The 12493-nt window shown below is 40.1% G+C and overlaps 1 long non-coding RNA gene across 1 annotated transcript in view; it reads left to right on the forward strand.

Moving 5' to 3' along the window:
* Nucleotides 1-12493, forward strand: part of LOC144229103 (uncharacterized) — an 84026-nt gene that overhangs the window by 54282 nt on the left and 17251 nt on the right. The window lies entirely within an intron of this gene.

The following is a 12493-nucleotide window of genomic DNA, read 5'->3' on the forward strand; positions in this document are numbered from 1 at the left end:
ACTGATTTTATACTTTAATTTTATTGTAATAATGTTAAATTTCTTAATTTTGGCAAGCAAATTATGGTTATAAAATTGATAACAGCAGGAGAAACAGGGTAGAATATATGGGAACTGTTTGTACAACTTTGCAACTTTTCTGTATATCTAAATTATTTCAAAATTTAATTTAAAAAATATTTCAACAAAGCTTGGCTGGAATGTCCATTTAGAAGGGGGGTGGTGCGGAGAGAAAGGAGGCTGGTCTGATTTGGAGTCCACAAAATCTTGCCCCTCCAGCAGTATATATATAATGCTACCCTTATCTGCATAGTGTTTTAAATTTTATGGAAGAATTTCATACCCTTAAACTCACTTGACCCTCTCCATCTCGAGGAAGGATAGGCCAGGAAGACACTTAAGTTCATAGGGGACTAACGTGAGCTTCTCTGCAGGACCTTATGGTAAAATGAGTAATCTCACATTTAATGTTTGGTATTGGGCATCTGTAGAGACCCAAGGTGTGGACTCTNTTTCTGTGACAGGAAAGAAGAAGCATGTAGCACAGGGTATGGATGAGGAAGCATTGCAGCCGATCACTTTGCCACAGTGAAGGGGAGTCAGCCCTTGGGGAAAGTTGTGTGTGGATCAGACAAGTTAGAATAAACCAAACTTTGCTGTTCCCACATTCCTAATGAGCTAATCAATCTCTTTTATGACTTAATCCAGTTTGTGTTATTTTTTAACTTATTTTTTAATCTTATTTACAACCAAAATCATCTTCACTGACAACTTCCAAATTAAATTTTCTGATCATTAGCCAGTAAGTAGGGTAACCGTATAATTTACTGTAGAACCAGAACTTTTCTCAGAGACTACAGGAGCTGTTAGTAATTATAGAGGGGCAACAGGTGTGAATGCGACCATTGTGGACAGACTGAGATGTGTGGTCCCTCTACCACTGACGCATATGCTGCTTGCAGTTCTGTCAGGGAATAAGCTGTGAGACTTTGTGCAGTTGATTCTAGATCTTTGGATATCAGTTTTTTATTTTGTGATGTGAAATAAGGCATTTCATGAGTATAGGTGGTTTGTCTCTAGTCTATAAAATCTGAGCTCACTGCTGGAGTGAGATTCTCAAGGATGGAATAGTAATAGTAATAGTAACAACAACAATAATCATAGCCGGTATTACTTAGCTATTGATGCAGAAATGCTGCACATCTAACAGCCACAAAAATCTCAGTGGCTTGTATTAACATTTATCATTCTTGCTGATGAGTCTGTAGGTTTGGTTGATCTCAGCTATGCTTGCCTGGCCAGGATGAACTCCAGACTTTGCCTTGGGTTCAGAATGCTCCATCTATGTGCATTCTTGTACATAGGAAGAAGGAGCAATGGCACATGCTCTTTTAACTGTATAGGGTAGAAGTTCCCAGATGCCAGGATTAACCAAGTACATTTAAAACCTTAGGTCTGACATATGTTACATTCTGTTGGCTACAGCGAATCATGTAAACAAGCTCAGTAATACTGGAGCAATGCCATACACTTTACCCCAAGAAGGAGACAAATCACATAGTGAAGGACTTAATTATATAAATCCATTACAGGATGGAAGTGAAGATTTGGTTACAATAATCCAATCTAAAATCCACCATGCATTGGACACTGAGTGACCCGGCATTTAAAATACATTGTATCATTAATTTTCACAACACTTTCATGGGATGCATGTTAATATTTTCTTGTTGTATGAGTGTTTCCTTATTATGTGCCTGTTGGGCTAACCACAGTGGTTACTATGTAAAGGAGTTCTGATACTCAGTTGCCTGCAAAGCAAGCAAAGCAGCTGGTGGACTCTGTTAGGCTTGAAGAGATAGCTGGAGTTATTTCTTAAACTCACATAAGCAAGATGTGCATCTGATCCCAGAACAACCAGTGAACAGGAGAGCCTTGGTTTAAGTTAGAAGAGAATTTCCATTGTGGATGCTCCCTCTCCTTCTCCAATTCCCTCACCTCATCAACTGTGGGCCTCACCTTTCAGGTTACTTCCTGCATGTCAGTGTTAAACCTGTCCCTTCCTGTCCCCCTACAACAGGCAGAAACGCTATGGCAGCTACATAAGCTTAGCACACTGAATGTTTCCTCACTGGGATTTTGCTGTTGTACCATTTTCATAAAACTATTACATGAATATTCAAAAACCACCAGTAAACAAAACTTCAAACTGTAAAAGACTGTAGATGCTACATTTGATGTCTAAGTGTTCTAATGATGAGATTACAATCAACAAGGAAAAGTTTAATGGGGGAAAATCTGGGACAAGAGTGACTTCCAGTCAATGTTCAACTCCCTCCTCTTCCTACACATTGCTAAGACCATTTTGATTTCATAAACTTAGAGCCCTAAACTCTGAGTCTTTTTTCAAGTAAGTATCTTTTAAAGGAATGAGTAAAACCTTTTTTTTTTTCTGTTTAACAAACACTGCCCTCCAACAATTATAAATGCTAAGACACATAATTTTATTTTATTTAATTCTTGCTGAATATTTATTATAAGCCAAATGCAAGAAGCTAAATGCAAGTGACAATCTTGTGTCAGGGTCATACACAGTCCAGTGTGGAAATAGCATATATATACAGATATAACCTTTACGAGATGTTGTCAGTGCTTTATCTGAGTTATGACAAATTTTACAAAACATGGAAGAGAGAGGAATTAATCTTGTAGAGGCAGGGGCAGAAAGACTAGGTGCCATTCAACCTCAGCCTTGAAAGCTAAGAGCATGACACAAAAACAGACACACAGACCAATGGAATAAAATAGAAAACTCAGACTTGGACCCACAAATGTATGGCCAACTATTCTTTGACAAAGCAGGAAAGAGTGTCCAATGGATAAAAGACAGCCTCTTTAACAGATGCTGCTGGGAGAACTGGGCAGCAACATGCAGAAGAATGAAACTAGATCACTTTCTCACACCACACACACAAATAAACCCAAAATGGATAAAGGACCTGAATGTGAGACAGGAAATCATCAAAACCCTAGAGGACAAAGCAGGAAACAACATCCTTGACCTCAACCACAGCAGTTTCTTCCTTGACACATCCCCAAAGGCAAGGGAATCAAGAGCAAAAATGACCTACTGGGACCTCATCAAGATAAAAAGCTTCTGCACAGCAAAGGAAACAATCCATAAAACTAATAGGCAACTGACGGAATGGGAAGAGATAGTTGCAAATGATATCAGAAAAAGGGCTAGTATCCAAAATTCATAAGGAACTCACCAAACTCCACACCCAAAAACCAAACTAGTGAAGAAATGGGCAGAAGATATGAACAGACAATTCTCCAAAGAGGACATCCAGATGACCAACAGACACATGAAATGATGCTCAGTGTCCCTCCTCACCAGGGAAATACAAATCAAAACCCCACTGAGATACCACCTCACCCCAGTCAAAGTGGTTAAAATGAACACATCAGGGGACTCTACATGCTGGTGAGGATGTGGAGAAACGGGCACCCTCCTACACTATTGGTGGGAAAGTAAACTGGTGCAGACCCTCTGGAAAACAGTGTGTAGGCTACTCAAAAACTTAACAGTAGAACTCCCCTATGACCCAGCAGTAGCACTGCTAGGAATTTACCCAACGGATACAGGAGTGCTGACGCATAGGGGCACATGTACCCCAATGTTCATAGCAGCACTCTCAACAACAGCCAAATCATGGAAACAGCCTACGTGTCCATCAACTGATGAATGGATCAAGAAGATGTGGTTTATCGATACAATGGACTGCTACATGGCAATGAGAAAGAATGAAATCTGGCTTTGTGTAGCAACATGGATGGAACTTGAGAGTGTTATGCTGAGCGAAACAAGTCAGGCAGAGAAAGACAGATACCATATGTTTTCACTTATAGGTGGATCAGAAGAAACTTAACAGAAGACCATGGGGAAGGAGAAGGGGAAAAATAGTTGGGGAGAGTTGGGGAGGCAAAGCATGAGAGAGTCTTGAATGCTGAGAACAAACTGAGGGCTGATGGGGGTGGGGGAGAGGGGGTGATGGACATGGAGGAGGGCACTTGTGGGGATGAGCACTGGGTGTTATATGGAAACCAACTTGACAATAAACTATGAAAGAAAAAATAAAATAATGTAGTAAAAAAAAGAAAGCTAGGAACAGCAAAAAGGACAATTTGGGAAGAGTTTCAGAATTTAAAATATCACAGAGAAATAAAAAACACCAACCATCTTCCTCAGAGCTCTAATGGCCTTCTCAGCTGCCTCAGGTGCTGACCTGGGATAGAGAGGTTTACAGGTTAAAATGTCTCTCCTCAAAAGGCATGTTGAGGTCTTAACCTCCACCACCTCAGAATGACTATATTTGGAAATACAGTCTTTGCAGAAGTAATCCAGTTGAATTAGGGTCATTAGTGTGGTGTTCTTATAGAAAGGGGAGATTTGGACACAGGCAGACATGCTCAGAAGATAATGGAAAGGGACTCAGGGAGAACACCAGGGGAACATGGAGAATTGATGAACGATGCATCTATAACACAAGGAAGGGACATTGAAGAAGCCAGCAAACCAGAAGTTGGAGGCAAGGAAGGATTCCCTATGGCTTTCAGAGAGGGCATGGCACTACTGACACATTGATTTCTGAGGTCTAGTCCCCAGAACTGTGAGACAACAGATTTCTGTTGTTTTAAGATGCCCAGTTTGAGGTAATTTCTTATGGCAGCCCTAGGAAACTAACACAGGGACTTAACAAGTTGCTGTCAGTTAGGGTTCTGGTCTGCCCACCCCTATTTCAAACACACTGATTTTCATTTTAGGCTTCTGCTTCAGATTTTGTTTGAGAAGTGGGGCTTCTCTTATAAAGTGGACATGAAAACCACAGTTGTGGAACTTGGGGAGTGTGTCAGTTGGAAATTTTCAGTTGCAAATCATCAAAGCCTCTGTCAGATGCCTTAAATAACCAAGAGGATTTAGGACCTATATAATTATGAGTCTGGAGGTGGTGTGAGGTCCATAGCAGATTGACAGACATTGATGAGGGCTCTGACTCTGTTTCTGTGTAGTCTTCTGTGGAGTTTTCATGTAAAGTTTCCTCCTTGGGCTGGCTCCTTTTAAGGTAGCAAAATGGTGCCATAGTTTGGCTTCACTGCCCAGCACACTAGGAGAGTAGGGAGAGCAACTTTGCCCAGGTGTTCCCAGCCATGGTTTTGAGGTTCTCACTGATTCCTTGAGCCTGCACTGATGACTTAGGCCTGTGTCCTGGACCAACTGTGACAGGAGGGAAGGATCTGCCCTGATTCACTGAGCTCACTGTTTCCACGAACCTTTCTACCTAACAAAACACTCCAAAATTTAGTGGCTCAAAAGCACAACAGGGTATTGGTTCATGACTCCGTGGGTCAGGAACTTGGGCAGGACTCAGGTGAGATGGCTCACTATCTCCCATGTGGTGTTGGCCAGGTCCAGTCACACATTTAGAGTCACTTGGTAAGTTAGCTTGGGGCTGGCTGGCCTGGAGGGTGTCTGTCACAGGCGTGCTGCTTATTGGGCCTCCTGGGTTCTCCTGTCTTGGATGTGTCCTCCCCAATGAGCCATCTTGGGCTTACTCTCACACACACAGCATTCCACAGAAGCTGTAAGGCCTCTTGACATGTAAACTTGAGACCTGTGTGGTGTAATTTCTGTTACGTTATATTGGAGAAAGGAAGTCCCCACCTCGTGATGGGAACATCTGTAAGAATTTGTGATTTTTTTTTTTAATGTTTTATTTATTTCTAGGAGAGAGAGAGAGAGACAACTCCAGGAGAGGGTCACAGACTGAAACAGGCTCCAGGCTCTGAGCTGGCAGTCAGCACAGAGCCTGACGCGGGGCTCGAACCCACGAACCGTGAGATCATGACCTAAGCGAAAGTCGAAAGTCGGACGCTTAACCGACTAAGCCACCCAGGCGGCCCTGAATTTGTGACCTATCACATCAGCCTTCCATCTGGTGGTTGGGTGGGGGGAGGGTGGCGGGGTTGCAAATCACCCAACCACATAGCTCCTGACAGAGTGGACATCAGGGAGAAAACTGGCTAGAAGCTGGAGAGGAGGCTAAAAGGTAGATGGAAATGAGGGTATGAGGGGCCTATGTATGCCTTGCTAGGGGGACTTTATTTTCAGGGCCTGTGGTTCTCATTCTTTCTTTTGCGATAGCATAATTAATGATTCTGATGCATTCCAATTAGTAAACATGAGTCACCATGGTTGTTTTTCTCAACGTGCAGAGTGGGCATGAATAATATTTCCTGCGGGGCTGCAGGAAACCTTTCTTCCTCTTGGGGAGTGGGCCTGCCTTAGTTTTAAATCACAGTTCTAGGCAATGGGGAGCCACTGATGTCTTGTTCCCAACTGAAGGGCAGATTTTCTGTTCTGAGATTCAGTCTTAAGGTGCTTTTGTAACAGCTCTGAGCTGTACTCATACCTTCCTTCATTTCCCCCAGTGTGCACATATGCTGCTAGTTTGGGACTTTCTTATTTCTAAGAGCACACTATTCCCAGAAGTAACATGGAACCCAGTCCGCTCTTCAGTGCTCACACACCATTCTCATTCATTGCCATGGAACTTTTTTTTTTTTTTGCTTTGTAACCTTAACCAGGAAAGCCCAGTCCATCCAGTGTTTGTACATCAACCAGGAGACTTGACACCATCCAAATCTCTTTCCTCTGAGAAGCCTCTTGTAAGCATACTGCAATGATCATCATATTGATCATCATACTGATATGATCTCCAGTGACTGAAAATAAACATGAACATACTGACAAGGGAAAGGTAGTGTATCTATGGCATCTGAGCTGCAAATCGTTGAGTGTCTTCCTATCTGAATATATTTATCTCTGCTGCTAGGCTGTATACAAGTTGTAAAAGAAATATGGGATTCACCTTGTTTATGTTGAAAATAAATCTCCATTGAATGAGTGAATTAAGGATGAGTAAATAAACAAGATAACCCTGTGCACATCCCTCTAAATGGAAAGGTTGAGTAACATGAAAAAGTTCCTTGGTGTACGACTCCTCTCTTCACTCAAGAGTCCTGGATCTCAGGAAGGCACCAGTGAGAGTTGACATCAGGCACCTTAAACTTGGATCCTCCCATACACTGAGGGAAGATGCCGGAGCCCAGAGGAAGAGTTTGAAAGAGTTGAGAACTTCTCTCTTAAACTGAGTAGGAATAACATTGTGAGGAATCCTTTGGGGGACTAGGACAGGGCCAGGGATGAGGATCAGGGAGAGGGAATGGAGGAACGGAAGAGGGAAGCCCTCCACTACTTCCCCTTGGGCCTCTCCAAATTGAAAATCCTGTCGCAGATTATGAGTCTGGAGTTCTCTCTTGTCCAGCAAGAGAGTAGATGCAGAATTGAATACAAGAGAAGTTAATGTCCAGGAGGAGACAAGAGCCCCTCAAACAGGGGCTTCATCTCCATATTTATTGACTGCACAAGATATTACCCACGTGGTGATCATGAAGAAAACAAAATCTTACACACATGAACATGGAGAAAGCAATCAGACAGTAATCATTAACTTGTGTGTGTAAGAAGCAAAAGGTCTGGGGGGCAAGTGGAGTTTGTGGTCAAAGTACGATAGTATATTGGCATCAAATGGAAAGTAATTTCCTGCAGGTGATATAACAGGTTACTTGTGATCCCATTACAATATCTCGCTAGCTAACCTTGGGTGCTTTTGCCCCGGGGTGGCAGCTTTCTGCTGTAAGCTTTTTTTCTAACCCATTTATATAAGTGGAACCTATTTCCCCACAAAATCCCACCCTAGTGCCTGCAACATTATCTTCAGGGTTCTTGGCTTTGTCTCCCCTATCAGGAGTAGGCTCTTTACAAGAAGGGCTTGAAGCCTTAAGTGTCTGTCCCCTTAATGCTGTGGCTCCTGCAACCACTGTTCCATATGAGTAGCTCATTTCTCCTCCTGTATTCCATTGGAGACAGCCCTTGATCACTTTCATTTAGCTAAAAGACCTGGACTCTGGAGGAAATGGAGGCTATTTAAGTGAATTATTTAGAACCAGGAGCAAAGGCCACTTGTGACGATGTGTGTCAGCCTAATCCCAGGACAGGGATTCCCAAATGACTGGGAATATATAATCTGCAGAATCCATTAGCTTCTCAATGTGGGGATTGGAGGGCAACAGTCAATATTATGGAAAGTGGTTAAAGGGTATGTCCTGACTACAGCTTCAAGAGCAGCCCTTGGACAGGGAGGAGGCATCTGGGAGACAAGTGATAAAAGATGAGGAGGGAGGCACAGGGCAAGGTAGATTTGGGTGGCCCTCAGGCCTGCCTGTCAGAGGACTTCTCACCTTGAATGCCCATTGGAATCTTCTGGGAATTTGTGAAACGCTCATATCTGGGTTTAACCACCACATCCAGATTCTAATTAAGTTGGTCTAGTTTGTGGCCTGGACATCAGGGTTAGGATGCTCCAGGTGAGGAGGCTGAAAGGGAAGGGAGAAATTTTATCATTTCTNAAAGGGCATGAGCCTCTTATGGTTTTCAATACATACCCCATGTTCCTGTTTTATATCCATATATATCCATAGATGAAAGTCTCATCCATTTCACTGTCAACAATGGTGCTAGTGTTATTATTACATCTTTCTGGCCAAGTTAAGATTATAAAAACATACATCATTATTTAATTTGAATTTTGTTACAAGATGAACATTTCCTCCTGTTTGCTTTCTATATATGTTTTGTGTTGTGTATGTCATTTGCCATTAAGGGAGGATTTATGATTCTTCTATATTAGAATAAACATTTAATATATAAAACAGGATGACCCATTTCTCTAACATTTGAGTGAAATGCTTTTCCCTCAGTTTACTTTTCACTGTGATTAGTTGGTTCTTATACGGAAATTATCTATCGATCCTTTTCTTTCAAAGATTCATAAATTTAAATGCTACCATCAAAAAAAAAAAAACCACAAAAAACAAAAAACACAACAGCTAATATGGGGCACCTGAATGGCTCAGTTGGTTGAGTGTCCCAACTCTTTTTTTTCATGTTTTAAAAAAATGTTTTTACCATTTTACTTACCTATCTATTAATTTACATCCAGGTTAGTTAGCATATAGTGCAATAATAATTTCAGAAATAGATTCCAGTGATTCATCCCCCTGTGTATTAACACCCAGTGCTCATCCCAACAAGTGTCTTCCCTAATGCCCGTTACCCATTTAGCCTATCCTCCCTCCACAACCCCTCTAGCAATCCTCTGTTTGTTCTTTATATTTAAGAGTCTCTTATATTTTGTCTCCTTCCCTGTTTATATATTATTTTTGCTTCCCTTATGTTCATCTGTTTTGTATCTTAAAGTCCTCATATGAATGAAGTCATATGATATTCTTTCTCTGACTGACTAAATTAGCTTAGCATAATACCCTCTAGTTCCATCCACTTAGTTACAAATGGCAACATTTCATTCTTTTTGATTGTCAAGCAATACTCCATTGTATATTTATACAATGAAAGATAAATGAATTTATCCATTCATGGACATTTGGGCTCTTTCCATACTTTGGCTATTGTCAATCGCTGAGCGTCCAACTCTTGACCTTAGTGTTGATCTTGCTCTTGATCAGGTCACAATCTCATGGTTCATGGATTCAAGCCCTGTGTTGGGCTCTGAGCTGGCAGAGTGGAACCTGCTTGTGATAATGTCTCTGCCCCACCCCCTGACTCAAAATAAATTAACTTAAAAAAAAAATTCAACATACAAATACTCTCAATTCTATTCTGTGCAGTTTTTAGCCATTAAGTTATTCCACTAATTCATGTTTAAATATATATTTTGGATATAACTTAATGTTTGCACAAACTGATAATCCGGTGGCTGTTTACAGTCTATATGGAAGAGTCTTAGGGAACAAACTTGCTCAATCTAGAAGACAGGCCCTTGTCTTGAGCTGTGTTTCTATAACAATCACACTGTTTTTACTGACAGTACATATTACAAGGTTATAATAATTACGGTTTTAGGGTTATAGGTTAATAATTAGATTATAACTATTATGATGGTGGTGAGCGTGATAGAGATCATGAATAGAGAAGGGCTTATGCTCTGTTGGCTAGGACTGCCTTGTGATTTTCATGTGCCTTAGGCATTTTTGCTTTTGTGGGCTCCTCCATCTATAAAAAATATTACATTATTTTGTAACTGTGTGCTATAAAGGCAAATACAACCCAGGCTGGATTCATTACTATATATTCAATTTTATTCTTAAAGCTTTTTTTTCTTTTTTTTTTTTTTTTTTTTTTTTTACANTGCCTGTTGCATGTAATGGATATCAACCCTGTTCCATGGTCACCTCTTAGCACAAATTAACTCTCTTTAAATAATTGGGTCTACTTTGTGTCTTTGCATTCAGTCTCTCTAATACACATTTTTACCTTTACCAGAACCATAGTATTTTAACAATTACCGTTTTTAAATATGTTCTAACAGTTATTAAAGCTGATCTATGCCCCAAAGTTCTTCTTTTTAGGCCTCTGGACCACTTATTTTCCAAGTAATCTTTAGAAGTCGTCTGTTTATCATAAGAGAAAAATTCTCTTGAAGTTGAGTACAAGCAGGAAGGGTCAGAGAGAGAAGGAGAGAGAGATTCCCAAGCAGATTCCACACTGATAGCACAGAGTCCAATGTGGGGCTTGAACTCACAAACCATGAGATCATGACCTGAGCCAAAACCAAGAGTCAGATGCTTAACCACCTGAGCCACCGATATGCCCTGGAACCCCAGATACATAGATATCTTTTTCTCTTTTTTCTTTATTTTTTAATTTACATCCAAGCTAGTTAGCATATAGTCCAATAATGATTTCAGGAGTAGATTCCTTAATGCCCCTTATCCATTTAGCCCATCCCCCCCAACACAAGCCCTCCAGTAACCCTCTGTTTGTTCTCTATATTTAAGAGCCTCTTATGTTTTGTCCCCCTCCCTGTTGTTATATAATTTTTGCTTCCCTTCCCTTATGTTCATCTGTTTTGTATCTTAAATTCCTCCTATGACTGAAGTCATATGATATTTTTCTCTAATTTTGCTTAGCATAATACTCTCTAGTTCCATCCACATAGTTGCAAATGACAAGATTGCATTCTTTTTGATTGCCGAGGAATACTCCATTGTATACATATATAACACATCTTCTTTATCCATTCATCCATTGATGGACATTTGGGCTCTTTCCATACTTTGCCTATTGTCAATAGTGCTGCTTATAGCACTATTGGGGTCCATGTGTCCTTTTGAAACAGCACACCTATATCCGTTGGCTAAAAACCTAGTACTGCAATTGCTGGGTCATAGGGTAGTTCTATTTTTAATTTTTTGAGAAACCTCCATACAACAGAGTGGCTGCACCAGTTTGCATTCTCGCCAACATCTGTTGTTGCCTGAGTTGTTAATGTTAGCCATTCTGACAGGTGTGAGGTGGTATCTCATTGTGGTTTTGATTTGTACTTTTTTGATGATGAGTGAGTGATGTTGAACATATTTTCATGTGTCTGTTGGCCATCTGGGTGTCTTCTTTGAAGAAGTGTCTATTCATGTCTTTTGCCCATTTCTTCACTGGATTATTTGTATTTTGGGTGTTGAGTTTGATAAGTTCTGTATAGATTTTGGATGCTAACTGTCTATCTGATATGTCATTTGCAAAGATCTTCTCCCGTTCCATTGGTTGCCTTTTAGTTTTGCTGATTGTTTCCTTTGCTGTGCAGAAGGTTTTTATTTTGATGAGGTCCCAATAGTTCATTTTTGCTATACATATTTAAAATGTTAATTTTTTAGAGCCATAAACATAGGATATATGTTCATTTATTTGTGTCTTCCTCAGTTCTTTTCATCAGTGTTTCACAGTTTTTAGTATAGTTTTGTAGTTTAGTAGTCTCAATATCTTTGACCTATTTGGTTATATTTATTCCTAAGATTTTTATTCTTCTTGATGCTATTGTACAGGGCATTTTTTTTCTTAACATTTTTTGGTAGTTTATTGTTAGTATATAGAAACACAATTGATTTTTGTCTATTGATTTTATATCCTGTACCTTTATTGAATTCATATATCAGTTCTAACAGTTTTTTGGTGGAGTTTTTAGGATTTTCTATATGAAAGATTATGCCATCTGCAAACAAGGAGTTTTACTTCTCACTTTCTGATTTGGATGCCTTTTATTTCTTTTACTTGAAATGCTCTTTCTGGCTATGAATTTGAGTACTATGTTGAATAGAAGTGCTGAAAGTGGGCACTTTTATCTTGTTCTTGATAATATACTAAAAGCTTTCAGCTTTTTGCCATTGAGTATGATGTAAGTGACAGTGGGCTTGTCATACATGGCCTTTTATTATATTGAGGTTGGTTCCTCCTATATCCAATTTGTTGAGAGTTTTTATCGTGAAAGGATGTTGAATTTTGTCAAATACTTTCTCT

The sequence above is a fragment of the Crocuta crocuta genome, unplaced genomic scaffold (genome assembly GCF_008692635.1).
Source record: "Crocuta crocuta isolate KB4526 unplaced genomic scaffold, BGI_CrCroc_1.0 scaffold233, whole genome shotgun sequence".
Classification (NCBI taxonomy): domain Eukaryota; kingdom Metazoa; phylum Chordata; class Mammalia; order Carnivora; family Hyaenidae; genus Crocuta; species Crocuta crocuta.